Source organism: Stenella coeruleoalba (assembly GCF_951394435.1).
Source record: "Stenella coeruleoalba genome assembly, chromosome: 7".
NCBI lineage: Eukaryota > Metazoa > Chordata > Mammalia > Artiodactyla > Delphinidae > Stenella > Stenella coeruleoalba.
In genome coordinates this window covers 60,695,592-60,712,173 of record NC_137153.1, presented here as the reverse complement: position 1 = coordinate 60,712,173, position 16,582 = coordinate 60,695,592, and the positions used below count along the sequence as shown (strand labels likewise).

Below are 16,582 nucleotides of genomic sequence, written 5' to 3'. Positions count from 1 at the left end.
TAGAGAACAAACTAGTGGTTTCAAGTGGGGAGAGGGGAGAGGGGCAACATAGGGTGGAGGAGTGGGAGGTACAAACTACTGGGTATAAGACAAGCTACAGGGATGTATTGTACAACATGGGAAATATAGCCAATATTTTTGTTTGTTTGTTTGTTTGTTTTTTTTTGGGGGGGGGGGGTACGCGGGCCTCTCATTGCCGTGGCCTCTCCCGTTGCGGAGCAACAGGCTCCGGACGCGCAGGCCCAGCGGCCACGGCCCACGGGCACAGCCGCTCTGCGGCATGCGGGATCCTCTCGGACCAGGGCACAAACCCGTGTCCCCCGCATCGGCAGGCGGACTCCCAACCACTGCGCCACCAGGGAAGCCCGCCAATATTTTTTAATAACCATAAATGGAGTGTAACCTAAAAAAAGTGTATTAAAAGTAAAAAAATGTTTTTAAAAAGAATCTTTGTCAGTTTGGTAGGTGAGAGCTGGCATAACACTCTAAAATTTGCATTTCTAATTTTATAAACTCATGTCTTTTGCCCTGTGAAGGGAGGAACGTATTTATTTTTCTTACACATTCATGTCGCTTTTTATGTTGAAAATGATTTTCTAATATTTAACTTTGTTTTATCTACACTTTCTTAAAATAGACTTATTTTTAAGACTTAGTTGTTTTAGAGTAGTTTCAGCATAATTGAGAAGAAGGTACAGGGATTCCCATATACCCCCTGCCCTCACACATCCACAGCCTCTCCGGTTATCAACATCCCCCACCAGGGTACTGCATTTGTTACAACTGATATTGACACATCATAATCACCTGAAGCCTACAGTTTACATTAGGGTTCAGTCTTGGCATTGTGCAGTCTATGAGTTTGGACAAATGCATAATGACATGTGTCCATCATTATAGTATTACACATATTTTCAGAGCCCTAGAAATCCTCTGTCCTCCTACTATTCATCTCTCAACCTCCAGTAACTACTGATCATTGTATTGTTTCCATAGTTTTGCCTTTTCCAGATTGTCGTATAATTGAAATCACGCAGTATGTCCCCTTTTCAGGTTGGCTTTTTTCCCTTAGTAGTATGCATTTCAGTTTCCCCCATGTCTTTTCATGGCTTGAAAGCTCATTTCTTTTTAGCAATGAATAATATTCATTGTCTAGATGTACCACAGCTTATTCAACCATTCACCTACTGAAGGACTTCTTGCTTGCTTCCAAGCTTGAACAATTATGAGTAAAGCTTCTATAAACATCCATGTGCAGGTTTTTGTGAGGACATAAGTTTTCAACTCTTTTGGGTAAATCCCAAGGAGCATGATTACTGTATTGTATGGTAAGAGTATGTTTAGTTGTATAAGAAAATACCAAATTGTCTTCCAAAGTGGCTAAACCATTTTGCATTCTCACCAGCAATGAATAAGAGTTCCTGTTGCTCCATGTCCTCACTGACATTTGGTGTTGTCAATGTTCTAGATTTTGGCTATTCTAATAGGTGTGTAGTGGTATCTCACTGCTGTTATAATTTTCATTTCCTTATTGACATATCATGAACAATATCTTTTCAAATGCTTATTTCCATCTGTAAGTCTTCTTTGGTGAGGTGTCTCTTAAGGTCTTTAACCCATTTTTTAATCAGGTTGTTTGTTTTCTGATTCTTGAGGTTTTAGAGTTCTCTGTATAGTTTGGATAATAGTCTTTCATCAGATGCACCTTTTGTAAATATTTTCTCCCAGTTTCTGGTTGATCCTCTAATTCTCTTGGTATTACCTTTCACAGAAGTTTTCAATATTAATGAAGTCCAGTTTATCAATTATTTCTTTCATATACCATGTCATTGGTATTGTATCTAAAAAGTCATCACCGTACCCAAGGTCATCTAGGTTTTCTCCTATGTTATTTTCTAGGAGTTTTATAGTTTTGTGTTTAAATTTATATGCACAGGCCTATGAACAATTTTGATTTAATTTTTGTGAGAGTGTAACAACTGTGTCTAGATTCATTACTCACAGGTGGATGTCCAGTTGTTCCAGTACCATTTGTTGAAAAGACTGTCTTTGCTTCATTGTATTGCTTTTGCTCCTTTGTCAAAGATCTGTTGACTATATTTATGCAGATTTATTTCTGGGCTCTCAATTATGTTACATTGATCTAGTTGTCTATTCTTTCCCCAATACCACACTGTCTTAATTACTGTAGTTTTATAGTAAATCTTGAAATCAGGTAGTGTCAGTCATCCAACGTTGTTCTCCTTCCCCAATATTGTGTTGGTATTCTGGGTCTTTTACTTCTCCATATGAACTTTAGGATCAGTTTGTCAATATCCACAAAATACCTTGCTGGGATTTTGAAGGAGATTTCAGTCAATCTATAGATCAAGTTGGGAAGAACTGACATCTTGACAATAGTGTCTTCCTATCCATGAACATGGAATATGCCCCCAGTTATTTAGTTCTTTTTTTTATTTCAGTCATCAGAGTTCTGCAGTTTTCTTCATATAGACCTTGCACATATTTTGTTAGATTTATAACCTCAGTATTTCATTTTGGGGGGTGTTAATATAAATGGTATTATAGTTTCAATTTCAAATTCCACTTTTTCATTGCTAGTACATAGGGAAGTTAAATGATTTTTGTATATTAACCTTGTATCCTGCAACCTTGCTGTAATTGTTCATTAGTTCCAGGAGTTATTTTGTAAATTCTTTTGGATATTTTACATAGATGATCATATCATCTGTGAATAAAGACAATTTCATATCTTCCTTCTCAGTCTTGCCTTGTCTTATTGTATTAGCTAGGACTGGACTGATCTTAATGTAATCAAATAACAATCTTTTTCCTTATAATACCTACATATAGCATAAATGAAAGGAAAAATGTGAGAATGAAATAAATTCAAGTTTAATAGAATACAGCAAAAATCACATTTCTTTTTTAAAAAATTGTATGTGCTCTAGTATACTGTGTGCTTACTGATGTCTGTAGCTAATATCAGTTTTTGAGGTAAAGAAATTATTCCAGGTCAGGCTTCTGACCTTCGTGAGATTACTCTGAGTCCAGCAACAGGTTTCTCAACTATGCAAGTGGAGACGTCCATAGTCAGCTCATTCCAAAAGGATAAGGCTTAAAGATGAATACTCATACCATACAGATACCAATGAGACCTCCAACAAAATGCATTCACTTAAAATGGGAAATAAGTTCATAAGCAATAAACTAATCCATCAGCTGTACACAGCACCCATCCCCTAATATGAGAGAGCCATGAATGAGTGCAAGAAATTCCTTAGACTGTAGAACTTAAGAAAAAGGAGTTTGGAATGGGCTGTGGCCTAAAACCTGCCTGGAAATGTATTGAGTGAGACACAGTCTTTAATAGGATCTGAATAGATTATTATGCTTTAATTACTATGACTATGAGTAAACTAACAATTTCCTTTCTCTTATCATTACTATGACTTGGAGCAGTTTCTTTCAGTGAATACTTGGAATATCGATGAGATCCTTTTTGCCTTTTTCAAGGGCCTCCAAGTCAAATGTAAGATTCAGATTCTTCTCAACCTAAATGAATTGACTTGATTGTTTTGTGGTTTATCTGGGGAGTTTCCCACACATCAAGTACCATGTTAAGCAAAATTTCCCACTAAAGGGCACTCTTATGGGGCTAATGGATAGAATATGCAGGTGTACAGAAATTGCAAAACTAATTGACAGATGACAAATGCTTCAATGCTCTGCTCTGGAGCCAAAAATCAGCAGGTAACACATCTTTGTTTTTCCTTTGTTCCCTTTTTCAACATATTCTTTGCCAGTAGAGAAATCTCTTTACTCCCTGTGCATTTATAGTTCGCCATTTCACCATTTTAAAATGTTCTCTTATCCATTTCCAAACCTCTTAATATTTGTCAGTTTTATTTCAACCTGTTAAAAATACTGGCTTGTGGTTGCAGCTTCATATAAAGTAGTAACTGGTTTCCAACATAAAGACAGTACATAAACACCAGTTCTAAGTAGAAATATTTCTGTACTGACAGCCAACAGCTCACATGCATTATCAGGCCTGACCATAATTAGGTGATGAATGGAAGTTAAAACTTTCAGTTTTCAGTATATCCTTCTAATTAATTATCAGAGCACCTATTATAGCAAGCATTATTTTTAGCAATTCCAGAAAAGAAACACAAACTCTACCCTCAAGATGGTTATTAATTCTTTGAAAAGACAAAACAGTCACATGAAAAGGTGAACAACAGGAGGGTTAAATAGTCAATTAAAAAACAGTAGAATAGATGTCTGTAGGTATTACACATGACTATGATACAGACAATAAATGCTATGGAATTCAGGGGAAAACTGTAAGCAAACTCAGAGAATGTTCCATTGCTGGTCAGACTTGAAGAATGGGTAGGATTTGGAAAGAACAGAGAACAAGGGTGAATGTGTGGATGGGCGAAGAGATTAAATGGTATGAACAGCTATGTTGGCAATATGCAAGTTGTGTTAGAAGAGTGACTTTATCAGTCTGAATAGATATGATGGTCAAAGGTAGAATGCTCTCTCTCATATCTTATGGCACATGTAAACACCTCTTCCTTTGTGTTCTTGGGGGCTGTTTTAACAACGTTACAATGGCACATATCATATTGGTCAAAGTTCAGTTTTATAGGTTTGTTCTTCAACTCATCTGAGACCTCCCAGAGACAGGAGCTGTATTCTCGCTCTCCACTACCATTAGCATCTGGTACACACCTGATACATGAAAGCCATTTACTAAAACTTAAGTTAGTTAGGTGAATGAAAGGAGGCAAAATAAATACTGAGAGATTTTTCTCTTTGTAAAGATCATCATTTTCCATTAATTACTGGAGTTTCCATCCTCAGTAAGAAAGGCATAGATATCCGAAGGATCTCTACTTTCCAATGAAATTTCATCTGGCTTTCCACTAATAATGGGATCAACTGAAAAACATATTTGAAAATGTTGGCTTAAACACAGTTTAATGGGTTTATTTTTATGCATTCATTCACAAATATCTATTGAGTACCTACTATGTGCAGGGCACTGTTCTAAGTAATAAAAGTAAGTCGTTAACAAAATAGATTTTAAAAAAACCTGCCTTTGTGGAGCTTATATTCTAGTAGAGGGAAACAAAAAAAATTTAAAGTTCTAACACATAAGGTAGTTTACAAAAGTAACCCAAATTATTCACCTCTTCCTGTATCGGCACCTTTTGCTTTGTAGCGTTGCAGTGCCTGCCTGCTCTGAGTCTGTGCCTGGCCATGCGACCTGATTTGGCCAATAGAACATTAGCAAATTGATATAAGCACACTGAAGGGCTTGCTGGCTCTTGCGTCTCTGTGACGGCCAGGAGATTATGCCTTTGCTAGCTTGCTGAAGGATGAGAGGCGCATGCAACAGAGCTAAGATGCTCCAGTCATCTCACTGGGGCCTCCTCGATTACCCAACAGCCGGGTAACAACCCAACAACCCAAGTGCCTGTGCCTAACCCCTATCAATTGAGTTGCTAGAGAGTGACAGAGAGACGTGGGAGATGAAGACAGGAAAGTAAAAGTAAAGGGAACAAGACAGACCCAATTTTGTAGAGCTCTAGGAATTCTCAAAGCCTTAATATGCTAATAAGCCGTGAGAGTTTTCAAACAGCAGACTTAGAATTCTGCAATTCCTCAAATGTATTTGATACCCAACGCTTTTTTTTTTTTTTTTCCTCTCTCACAGAGTATCTCAAAGCTCTGCCAAATCCACCTGCGGGTAGGTTTCATCTTAAGGTCCCAGGCTAGGCTGAGATGGAAAGGTTGGAGACAAGCTGAAACTAGCACCCTGACAACATTCCAGAAGATCCGAACACTTAGGTGGAGTCTGCTCCAAATCATGCCCCTCATGGCTATGCAATCTGACATGCGGCAGAAATACTGGCTTTTCTCATTAGGAAAGTTTCGTATGTGGCATATTACATCATCACATAAAGGTGCCAAATGAAATCAAGTTCTAAAAAAAGAAAAAAATCAGATGGTGTGTTAGTATACACAGAAGTTATAAATCACTAAGCCCTACAAGCTTTCCATTAATAAGAAAACAAGGGTAGGTTCTCCAGATGTTCTTAAGCCACATCACTTGGATGAAGACCCAAGAGCTTAACCTGTCTCAACAAAGAACATCTTATTTCCACATAAAAGAAATGGAATTGCTGTGATAATTCTAAAGATGGATTAACATTGAAGGGACTTACATAAAAATGCACGTGCCTATTGATTCATTACAGGAAGTAACATCTCAATCCAAGGTCCCTGACGCCAGAGAGGTTTTGCTGGCACTGCTGAATTTAAGACCCTCTACGTATACACGAGACAAGAATTTTCACTCATACTGTATTATTCGATCCCAAACTCCCTTCTTTCCCTAACTTCTTCATTATACCTTTTTACCGCAACTCCTCCCAATTATAGCTACTTCTTCTGAGAATAAGAAATAATTTTAAAGTTGAGAATGTATAGCATCTCCACCCAAACAGAATCCATCATATTTAAATTGAAAACCTCTTGGCTATTAGCAAAACTATTTGATCACTTATATCTTCCATATTTTTTCTCTGTCATATTGTACATGAAATAATGTGTGTAGAAATACTGTAAAATAAACATTTGAAGGAAACAGGTTCTCAAAACAGCATAACATACACACTTTTAAAAATTGCTGTTTAAGTGCAAACTACCTTTCTGCAAACTGAGGAGAGGTACATTTTCCTTTGCTTCCCTGCAAGGTCCATATTCCCCCTCTCTATGACTGATCATACTCTGTCAATTCCTTTTCTGTAGGCCAGAAGGAGGATTTTCCCCCTCTTCTGTTCCACGTAGCTACTGGCAAGGAAGACTTACCAAACACATGGAAATGCCAGAAAGCACACATACAGGAGGACTCAAAGCAAGTCCCTAAGATTCTCCTGCTGTAGAAACCCTCTCTCTACCTCCTTGCCAGCAGGGGATATACTTCCTGCTAGGATGGAGCCCTCCCAGCCAATCCACATATGAGCATGACACTGCATCCTTCAAGGGAACAGAATGGGAATATCTACTCAATCAAGTAACAGATATTTATTGCTTACCTGAGAAGCCATGTATTGGTTATTTCGGAGATATCCAACGTATGACACCAATCCTGGCCACAAGGCAAATACCCTATAGTTGGGAGAATAAGGTAGCATTTCTATGTAAAAAAATATTAACTGTTCAAACTAAATTGACTTATTCAAATACTAACGTTACAGAAGTTCAGTAGAAGAGCTATTACTTGGGATGAGTCAGGCCATCAGGGAAAACCTCAGAGAGGAGGAAACTTTTATTTCAACCGTGTAACATAAGCCTAAATTCAGTTAGGTAGGGAGAGAAACAAGGAGATGGACACAAGCAAGGCTTTTGACTGGAACATATATTCCCTCCAAAAAAAAAAAAACCCCGCATTAAGTGTATCAGGTACTATCCCACGTGGAGAAGATAGTAACAGACAAGACAGAATGCTGGTTCCCTTGGATCTTACATCCTAGAGGAAAAGAACAACAAACAATAAGTAACAAGCAACAAGCATCATCACATCAAATTGTGACAAGTATTATGAAGAAAATAAGACAGGAGGACGGCATAGAGGAGGGATGGCAACGTCCACCAAGATGGTCGGGAAGGCAGTTCTGAGGTGGCCTCTGACCTGGGGTGACGACAGGATCAGAGAATGTGGAGGGCAGGCTTTCCTAAACTCTAGGTTGGAGACTCTGGTGTCCTGGGAAATACCAAAGAGTGACTGAGGAAAACAAAAACAACTCTTGTCCATAGACATTCTTTTTGGAGATTCATAATACACATTAGCATATGGAAGACATCTGAACATCCTCCAGGAAGGAGAACCTATTTGACTCAATGCTTCCCCAACATACCTGAAGGTAATGGCCCATCTTCTCTTGGTGATGGCGTATGCCTTGCGGGGGCTGGGAGAGTGGAGGGGCAGGTTGTAATATAATAACATTTCTACTACTGGTTCTCAAAATACTGCTTAAGGCTAAACTAAGAAGTCTGAGGACTCCAACAGAATAAAACCTGAATGGGTCTCCCTATAGTTGTGTCATATGGTGACCTCTTTGGAGTTTGATCTGTAGTAAATAGGAAGCCCTTCTAACATTTGAACAGGAAATTGACAAGGTGAAAGTGTGTGTTTTGATACTGTTACCCTGACGTGATAATGCTGAGTGGGTTTAATGAAGGAGATTAGGTAGGTTAGTTAGGAAGCATTTTTCTAGCCTAAGCAAGAATTCTTGAACCAAGATTTAGCGAAGGGGAGGAAGAGAAAGGGAGAGACCTGAAAAATTAGGAAAGAAGATTTGGCCAAACAAGTGGACATCTCATCTAGAACGTGGGAGAGACACAATGGTGAGGTGGAAGCAATGGGTTGGTATTGGGATGGTGGATCAGACATAACAAAATAAGATTAAAGAACATTTCACAAGCAAAAACAGATAGGCAGAGACAGAAGGATGCAATGGCAATAAGGAATGAAACAAGGTTGAGGTTATCATATGAACAACCTACAGTGGAAAGTTTAGGAGCTTAGTATTCATTTTATAGGCAAGCTACTAGGATTTTCTTAGCAGGAATGATTTGAAGTATGTTTTAGTAAGTTTCATTGCGACTAATGTGTAGGATTCATTGGAGAAGAAAGAATGGAGATAGGAAGAACCACTCAAGGTCAATTTCAAAAGTCCAGGTTAAAGATAAGCAATGCCTCAGAGAATGGAGCCTGGGGATAGGGAAGAGGAAAGAGATGCTAAAGGTGTCTCATAGGTAGGATACGGAAATTGGCTAGGACCAAGTGTGAGTGAGGCAAGCACTGACGGGGAAGCAAGAGCAGAGCCTGAAAGCATCTTCATCACAACTGGGAAGGTAAGTTAGACAATCGAAGTTAAGGGTGGAGGCAGCAGGTACCTGGCAGCAGATCCTCCGCGCCATCTGGAACGTGCTGAATTTGATGATCTGGTGGGCTGTTTGGGAAGAGATGGTCTGCAGCCTGATATGAAGTTGAAGGAGGATTTCAGCCTAGAGATAAAGAGTAGCATTGAGAGATATAAACTACCATGTATAAAATAGATAGCTAGTGGGAAGCAGCCGCATAGCACAGGGAGCTCAGCTCGGTGCTTTGTGACCACCTAGAGGGGTGGGGTAGGGAGGAAGGGAGACGCAAGAGGGAAGAGATATGGGAACATATGTATGTGTATAGCTGATTCACTTTGTTATACAGCAGAAACGAACACACCATTGTAAAGCAATCATACTCCAATAAAGATGTAAAAAAAAAAAATAAAGATTATAGAGAGGATTCGTTTAGCGGGAAGAGCATGTGACAAGACTCTGTCCTGACTCTACCACCTCCTCTCTATGAGACTCTGAATGTTACTCCTCCTTCCTGTGACTCAGTTTCCTCCTCAATAAAATGGGGATAATAATAATACCAATCTCATAACACTGTCATAAGAGCTAAATAAGTTAGTATATGTGAGGTGCCTAAAACAGTATCTAGCACACAGTGTTTTAGGACCACAACAATGTTATTATTTAATTGTGGTTATTATTATTATTATTATTTTTTGCGGTATGCAAGCCTTTCACTGTTGTGGCCTCTCCCGTTGTGGAGCACAGGCTCTGGACGCGCAGGCTCAGCGGCCATGGCTCACGGGCCCAGCTGCTCTGCGGCATGTGGGATCCTCCTGGACCGGGGCACGAACCCGTCTCCCCTGCATCGGCAGGCGGACTCTCAACCACTGTGCCACCAGGGAAGCCCTGCGGTTATTACTGTTATTACATGACATAGATGAGGAACTTTTTAAGCAATGAACTAGAGCAATAATCTTTAAATAACTCTTTCTATTCTCAGTGTCAAGTTATACAAGCCTTCTTATCCTTCATGAAAATGAATAAATAATGCTACGGCTATGGAATTGATACTTGATTTTCAAATTCAAGCTCAAAAATACCCTAGTAAAGGCACAATATACTATACTGTTGCCTTGGATACAAAACAGTGTCATTTTCTTTGTAGTATTTGATTAATTAGACCATGAGAGTAACATATAGATGAGACCTATATTTTGAAATAATTTTACAGACAATTCAAGACTGTTAAATTGGTATAGACTTGGAGGCTGAGAGGGATGGGTCTAGAAAGTGTCACTTTATTCATGAAGATTCTATCTCATCTGTTTACACTACTGATGACCTTCATCAGACAGTTCAGGCACCTTAGGGTCAGGCTGAGGGAAATTTTAGGGAAATAAGTTCTCTAAAAATATATGACTGTGAGAATAGTATCCATTTTTAATATAAAAGCCTATTTATTTGACAACAGAATGTTCACCAGTTGTTGCTGCAATAAAACTGCAAAGATTATTAATGCAGTTTAATGAAGCTGGCTGTGAACCGCGACTTTAAAAGTACGTGCCGTTAATCCAGCCTGTCTCACAAACTGGCCCTTCACAAAGGAAAGGATTATCTCATCAGTACATCCTGTTCTGTGGTGCAGTGAGGATGCTTCATCGATTCAACTGACGATGGTTTTCTGGAAGCAGTTAATACCCTGAAGAGGCATGCTAGGATGAGAACAGCACAGTTGCTCTTCACAAAGGGAAAACAGTCGGTTCATATGTCCTAAATGCAAAGACCTCAGAAATAAAATTGCAAGGCATGCTTTTGGGTGATGTTTTAAAGTCTGAAAAATATTTTAAGTATGTATTTTTAAATGAGGATTCAGTTCTTTTATTGGATTTGTTTTAATAGTGACCAATAACATGTTTAAAATTCTGATGAAACAACTGTTCTCTGTAGAAGCATACACAGATCAGATTTATGTCTTTAAAGGCTTGAGTCAGCGATACACAGGAGAATTTTTTAATGTTTCAATTTTTTTATCAAATGTATGTAGACTGTAAATTTTTAACAACTGTGACCAGGTCATGTAAATATACAGAAATTTAAGCAAAGGATTTTTTTTTTATTGTTGATGACAGGTTTGTTTTTTGTGGCAAAGATTACATTTTTTTCCTCTCAGATGGCACTATGAATCAAAAGACGTTTTCCTTGAAATTCATAAAGAGCATAAAGTTGGTTTTGTGTTTAATGTCTGAAACACCTGGAGCTAAAAGAAAGTTACCACAGCATAGAATTTACAACTGTACTTTATATGAAATAACACATAATCTCTATTTAGCTTCAGTTTTATTACAAAAAAAAAAAAAACTCCCTGCAAATTTAAATGAACAGAAGCTGATAGGCTTACAGGTATGAGCCACTGGGTTGATTAAATTGGGGAAAGTAGTTGAGCCTGAAGCGGACACTCTGGGCATCCTGGCCCCCTCCTCCAGTGAGTTCAGTATGATTATTTAAATTTTCTCTCATTTCAGGTCACTAGAAGAGTTCCCGTTCCCTGCTCTGGCTCCCAAAGTTGGAGCAGATGGAAAGACAGCCGACTCTGTGTGATTGAGGGGCTGAGGCTGCAATCCTCTCCCTGATGGCTGTGAGTGCCAAGGCGCAGGGGCTGGGTGTGTATGCAGCGTGCTGCCAGCTTCCGAAGATCTGCTACTTCGATTATAAAATTCTGATACCATTCATGTTTATTACATGCATGACCCTAAAGCAGCCAGGAGAAACTGAGATGAGGAAGTAAACCTGACAAATGAAGCATTTAATAGAGCTAAGCTAGAAGTCTTGTCCCAGATTCTGACTTTGTGGCTTAACACATAAACGAAACCCAAGTGCCCTTCTGAAGAGGAAAGTTAAATCAATTTCCCAGAATCCTTAAGGAAGAAGCCAAGCTGATTTAAAAATCTCAAACTAACTTGAAATAGCTTAGAATAATTGTTCACAAGCTAATAAGTAAGGAACAACAGACATGGGTGGGAAATATAAAATAAAAACAAAAATAAATAGGCAAAAAGAAAATAGCTTATGTTTTATATACATGACACATGACATTTTTTTAACAGTTCACTCCCCACACACAAGCTTAACAAAAGAAGAAACATTTTCTGTCTTTTCCCTTTGTATCTGTTATCTCCCAGCACTTAACAACAGTGCTACCATATAGTAGGACCTCAATAAATAATTACTGAGTCAATCCATCGATCAATCAATAATTATAGCTAGATTTGTTCTACGTGTATGGGCAGGAGGGAGGGTGGGAGGGAGACACAAGAGGGAGGAGATATGGGGATATATGTATATGTATAGCTGATTCACTTTGTTATAAAGCAGAAACTAACACACCATTGTAAAGCAATTATACTCCAATAAAGATGTTAAAAAAAAAGTGTATGGGCGAGTGACACAAGCAATAGGATCAACACAGGCCTTTCAGGGAATAAGATTATAGCACCAAATTGCAGGGGCGGAGGGGACATCATAGCATTTCTGGTAAATATTAAAATCTCCCACTTGGCTCCTTTTCAGGGGCAGGGTCTCTTTCAGTCCTGCATTACAGTACTTGTATTGCTCTAATATTTTGTTCACAGGTTTGTCTGCTTCACGAGACCATGATGCCTGCTTTTCTCCTGCTTAGTACAGGGTCTGGCACAGTGTTTAACAAATGTTCCATGAATGAAGGAACAGATAACAGGTATCTGGATAACAAACACGATTCCAGATGTGTTGCTAATTGAGATGTCAAGAATCCCTTCAGCTTTTAAATGGAAAAGAATTATACGGTGATATCCTTCTCAAAGTTTTTCAGGCCCTTTGGGTGACTGTTTTTTTTAATTCCACTCTTCAAAGGTAGTGGGGAAAGAATTCCTTTCTTCCTCTGAAATTCCACTGATGACCACATGATGGCGCTGGCGCTGCACCATAAATACAGAAGCAGCTGGGCAGTGTGGATTCCCTAGGCCCCTCCAGGGGCCTCCCTCTCTCTTTTGCCTGCCCCCACTCTTCTGCTGTGTTTCCCCTCAGGTCCTCCTTTCCATCCAGTCGAGCTTGATACGTAGAACACTTGCCAAGAAGCTGTCAGACCGGAACTGGATACTGCCCACCTGAAGCTGGTTTGTTCTTTGTTCTCAGACAGGCCAAATTCTGTCTGTTCCTCCCATCTGAAAAAATGCCCAAGAACATTCTGAATGCTCTTTAAAGCTGTGCATTCTTAGTTTGAAGTACAGGTCTTTTTATTTAGCACTTGATTGGCCCCTGCAAGTGACCTATTCCCTTCCTAACAAAATAGCCAACAGAGCAAATTATGTCCTGATAAGTTATTAGAATCCTCCCAACTGAGGAAACTGAGACCTAAGGCTTTGCCGACACGCACAGAAGTGAACTCCGACGGTATGAGTTGTACGGATTCTTACATTCAAGGTAGATTGGGAAACTTAGAGAATAAAAATAAATCACCTGAAGATAATCTACTGCCTAAGAATTAAAAGTGAGTTCTGAAAGCAGATACTTAGTATGTTTTTCAAAAACAGAAGAGGGATAAACATTTTCATTAAATTAAATGAGGATTTTCTCTTCTTTTTATTTATTTATTTTTTTGTGGTACGCGGGCCTCTCACTGTTGTGGCCTCTCCCGTTGCGGAGCACAGGCTCCGGACGCGCGGGCTCAGCGGCCGTGGCTCACGGCCATGGCCCTCTTCTTTTTAAATTGAGGTAAATATTGTATATGGTGAAATGCTCCAAGATTTATGTTTCTTTATAACAATTTTGTTGAAATATAATTTACATTTAATAAAATGCATCCACTTATGTCTATAGCCCAATGGGTTTTGACAAATGTATACACATTAACTTAAACACCACCACCACACCTCCACAGTCGAGATACAGAACTTTTCCAGTGTCTGAGATAGTCCCTTCAGGCCCTCTCAGGTCGACCCCTCCCCTCCCCTCCCCTCACTGGTCTAATTTTAATTGCCTGTGAATACTTTTGCTTGCCCTTGGACTTCATATCAATGGACTCATAGAGTATAAATACTCTTTGTTTCTGGCTTCTTTTACTGTCTTCTCTTGTTATGTTTGGTTTTTTGATGTTCATTCATGCTATGGAGTTTATTCCTTTTTATTGCTGAATAGTGTTTGATTATATGAATATAAAACAATTTTTTATTCATTCCCTTCTTGCACATTTGATTTGTTTCCAGTTTCGGCTATTACAACTAAAGCCACTATGAATACTCTTATACAAATAGTTTTACAGACATATGCTTTCATTTCTTTGGGGTAAATACCAAGGAGTGGAATCGCTGAGTTTTTTTTTTTTTTTTTTGGTACGCGGGCCTCTCACTGTTGTGGCCTCTCCCGCTGCAGAGCACAGGCTCCGGACGCGCAGGCCCAGCGGCCATGGCTCACGGGCCCAGCCGCTCCGCGGCACGCGGGATCCTCCTGGACCGAGGCACAAACCCGTGTCCCCTGCCTCGGCAGGCGGACTCCCAACCACTGCGCCACCAGGGAAGCCCGGAATCGCTGAGTTTTAAGGTAGGTATATATGTTTAAGGTTATAAGAAACTGCCTACGTTTCTAACGTGGTCGTGTTAGTTTCCTAGGATTGCCATAACAAAGTACCACAAACTGGGTAGATGAAAACAAAAGAAATGCATTGTCACAGGGTTCAGGAATCCAGAACTTCTGAAATCAGGTAGTTGGATATCAAGTTCCTGTCATGGACAAACTCCCTCCGAAGGCTCCAGGGAAGAATCCTTACACTTGCCTCTTCCAGCTTATGGCGGTTGCTGGCAATTTTTGCCATTCCTTGCCTTGTGTCAGCATAACTCCAATGTCTACCTAGTCTTCACATGGCCTTCTTTCCTGTATGCCTCCTATCTCCCTGTGCTTCCATGTCCCTCTTCTTACAAAAACACCAGTCATCAGATTTAGGATCCATCCTAATCCACTATGACCTCATTTTAGCTTGAATACACCTGCAAAAACCCTGTTTCCAAATAAGGTCACATTCTGAGGTTCCAGGTGGACATTAATTTGGGGAGACGCTATTCAACCCAGGAGAGTGGTTAGTTGAATAGTTTTACACCTCCCACCAATACGTGTGGGAATTCCAGTTGCTCTGCATCCTTGCCAATCCTGGGTATCGTCAGTGTTGAAAGTTTTGGCCATTCTAGTGTGTGTGTAGCATTATCTCGTTCTGGCTTTATTTTGCGGTTCCTTGATGACTCTTGATCTTGAGCATCTTTTCACACACTTATTGGTCAGTTAGGGATCTTCCTTGGTAAAGTTCTCTAAGACATTTTCCCACTTGAAAGTTAAGTCGTCCTTTTTTGATTTGTAGGAATTATTTACATAACCCAAATATAAATCACTGGTCCGATATATGTTTTGCAAATATTTTCTGTCTGTGGCTTTACTTTTCATTTTCTACAGTAGCTTTCGATGAATGGAAGTTTAATTTTGATAATGTCCAATTTTTAACTTTTAATTTTATATTTAGTGCCCACTCTAAGAAACTCCCCGAACACAGGGTTCTAAAGGTGTTATATATGCTTCCAGAAGCTTTGTGGTTTTAGCTTTTTTGTTTAGTTCTATGATTCACCTTGAACTGATTTCTGTATAGAGTAAGAGTAAATGTTCATTTTCCCCACATTTATCTACTTAGTCTGACTCCATTATGGAGAAGATTCTCGTTACTCTGTTAAAAAGCTCTACTTGAAAATTACCTGACTACACATTTTATGTCGAAAATTGATGGTACATGGTCTGTTCCAATGATCTCTTTGCCTATTCTTGCCACAATGTTATAATTGCTGTAGTTTTACAGTAAGTCTTGAAATCAGGTGGTGTGAGTCTTCCAACTTTGTTCTTTTTCAGGATAATTTTGGCTATTCTAGGTACATTTCTTTTTCATATAAATTTCAGGGTTAGCGCTTCAATTTCCACCAAAAAAAAAAGCTGTTTGGATTTTATTGGGTTGAATCAAATATATAGTAACTGGGCTTTTTAATAGTTAATTTGTAAAATCCATTTCTTGCTAAGAAAACCGCATTTTCTAAACTTTTTTTGATTTTCCCGAACTTGCCTCATCTTTGGAAAATATGTATAACAGTCTTAACCCAGATCAGAATTTATTTTAAAAATCCTGGAAATTATCCAATCCATTTTAAGCTACTCTTCCTTGAAAATAAAATAAAATAAAAACTTTTCAATAATTCAAGTCTGGGAAAGAATTTTTCTGACATTAGAAAAAAATGTACACATTTATGACAAGTAAAAACCATAATTCCCAAAATGTTTTGGAAGTTTTAACTTTTAAAAAACTCATTAATTTCCATTTTATTTAACTGTTAGCTTCTAAACACATCTCCAGACTAGATTTGACAGAAAAGTATGTTGCCTAGTTATTTTAATTCAGTATATTCAAATTACTGAAAATTAAAAAGCAAATTTATTTTTCCTCACATCTCCTTTTCCATTATCCACTTTAATTACATATTCACAGTACAAAGGTAGAGAACATTTGAGAAATCTACCACACAGAAGAAAGCACCTGGCATACTCTACTTTGCAAATGTTTTCAGCCTCAGGTTATTCTCAGTCTTGTTTGTGTTCC

The 16,582-nt window shown here is 38.8% G+C and overlaps 1 protein-coding gene across 1 annotated transcript in view; it reads right to left on the bottom strand.

Annotated features, from left to right (window-relative positions):
* MPDZ (multiple PDZ domain crumbs cell polarity complex component) overlaps positions 1–16,582 on the bottom strand; it is a 779,300-nt gene that overhangs the window by 63,370 nt on the left and 699,348 nt on the right. Inside the window, exons 67-68 of the mRNA XM_079926367.1 lie at positions 8,980–9,090; positions 7,116–7,188 (exon numbers count right to left, since the gene is read on the bottom strand). The gene's annotated coding sequence lies outside the window, so the exon portion shown is untranslated. The remainder of the gene's footprint in view (positions 1–7,115; positions 7,189–8,979; positions 9,091–16,582) is intronic.